Consider the following 2561-nt stretch of genomic DNA (forward strand, 5'->3'; position numbering starts at 1 on the left):
AAAATGATACTGTTATTAATGTCTTTGGTAATATTGCAAGGCAGTTTTATTATAACAATAATATATTGTCAAATAAATTTCCGTTGTGAAATTTCCCAAGCGCTGTAGCGATCGATCTGATAGCATTCCCCCTCGCGTTGCGGATGGTATACTCGGCCACACCCACCGCATAAAGCTCTGGCCTCTCCTCCCAAACATCCAAAAACTGTTCCTCTTTCTGGTTTGTCCAGAAACGTGCCATTTTTAAAGTTATTTTCCTAAGCGCGCCCAGCACCTACTTGCAGTCTTGCCTCATTGTCATGGCAACGGTTCGTGGCCAGGTCAGATTACATCAGAGTTTGTTGTCGTTTGTTGGAAAATCATATCACACTGCTCAGACATTCCACGACCCAACAAACGCCGATTAAACATGTTCAGTCGGGTTAAAACCAACTCCGACAAACGCCAACAAACGCCGACAGGGGTAACTTACTGATCCAACAAACTCTGACAGACTAGTCTGTTGGCGTTTGTCGGTGCGGTGTGAATTGGCCTTAAATCTGGTTGTTTATTTGTAATTGTTAAATTGACTATTAATTTCTAAATGTGAAAATTGTTTCTAGACCTGCGCCAATTGTTTCTAAATGAAACAAATAGGCCTATTATTAGAGTATACATCAAATTTTTTTCAGAGCATTTTTTTTATTTGCTGTAATTCTTTAACTGTATTAACTAGTGTTTTGGTTTACTCTATATGGTTACCATGGTACATTTTTGTCATGGGTGTTGCCTGTATTTGAATTTGCATGTCCACAAATGAGTTCAGAGGCATTCACTGATCCAATAAAATAAAAACACAAGTCTCATTCTGTGATACGGTCAGGAAGGTGACAACCTGGTATGACAAAAGGTCTCAGTTAGGTCCTTTATATGGTAGTCTGCTCATTTGGCCCAGACCCACCCATACAAATAGTCCCGGACCTGATTGTACTGTGCCTTTAAGTTTATGTGGATGGTCTGCGTGTTTGTGTGCGGTCATCGTATTTTACCATCCCGGCTCACGGTTCAGTAAACAGCCAGAGGCTTCAGAATGAAGTCTTTCGGGTTTGTGTCTTCTCGCCCCTCTCTTGTCCTGGGCTTCACACAATAGCTCTCCTCCCCTGCCACGCTCTCATTGTGTCTCTACCGTATCGGCCTTCTCTCTGCCTTCTCTGAGTCAAGCTTTTAGGGGAGGAGATTGTCTTCCTTTAAGTTACAAACCTGTTTGTCTGCAGTATTCTGTGTGAACCAGTAATTTAGCTGTAGTGGCTCCTTCGCATGTGTGTGTGAGAAACAGAAAGGAGGAGGTGCATGACAGTGTTGTTGTGTGTTTTTGGAATTCCGCTGTTGAATCATTTCGCCAACTTGCTTGTGCAAGTCCCAAAGGCTGTCATTACCTTTGGTGGATGCCAAGGGTTAGTTTTCCTAGCAAATTTGTTATTTTATTAAGCATCTAATAAATGCATGATAAGTAAATAAATTATAAGTTTGAACTGTTGAATTTTCTAATTAAAACAAAGTGTTAAAAACGTAGTTGACTCAAAAATATAAAAATTTCATTATTTATTCAACTTCATGTTATTCTTGTACTTCTGTGGAACACAAAAGAAATCACTGGGTCCAATATTGTATTGAAAACTGTTTTTGGGAAGGTAAGTTTAAAGGGATAGTTCACCCAAAAATGAAAATTACCCCATGATTTACTCACCTTCAAGCCGTCCTAGGTGTATATGACATTCTTCATTCAGACGAATACAATCGGAGTTATATTAAAAAACATCCTGGCTCTTCCAAGCTTTATAATGGGAGTGGATGGTAGCCCAAAATTTGAAGTCCAAACAATTGAACCAATCCATTATAAAAGAAGTCCACAGAGCTCCGGGGGGTTAATAAAGGCCTTCTGAAGCGACACGATGCATTTGTGTAAGAAAAATATCCATATTTACAACTTTATAAACCTTAAATGGGTCATATGACATTGCTAAAAAGAACATTATTTTGTGTATTTGGTGTAATGAAATGTGTTTATGCGGTTTAAGGTTCAAAAAACACATTATTTTCCACATACTGTACATAATTGTTTCTCCTCTATGCCCCGCCTTTCTGAAACGAGTCGATTTTTACAAAGCTCATCGGTCTGAAAAGCGAGGTGTGCTCTGACCTGCTATCTAGTGCGTTGTGATTGGCTGAATACCTCAAGCGTGTGATGGAAATGTTACGCCACTTACCATACTGTGATGCTGTATCCCGGCACGACGAGACAAAACCAGTAAAAACCCATTACAAACGAGGCATTTGTTGCATCCAGTGGGGACATAATTACTGATTATAATGACTTATACTGTCTTTTTACGCGTTGCATCGCGCCGCGTAAACATAAAACCAGAAATCTAAATCTAGTCGTGTCCTCTTTTGGAAGACCAAACAAAGTAGTTTCGCTTTCACAACGAAACACACAGCGCCTTCACAACATGGCGGCGGCAACAACAATACTACAGCGAGAATAAAAGTTACGCCTTCTTTCTTTGCGTGAACATTTGGGC

This window comes from Sinocyclocheilus anshuiensis, unplaced genomic scaffold (assembly GCF_001515605.1).
Source record: "Sinocyclocheilus anshuiensis isolate Anshui unplaced genomic scaffold, SAMN03320099.WGS_v1.1 scaffold379, whole genome shotgun sequence".
Taxonomy (NCBI): Eukaryota; Metazoa; Chordata; class Actinopteri; order Cypriniformes; family Cyprinidae; genus Sinocyclocheilus; species Sinocyclocheilus anshuiensis.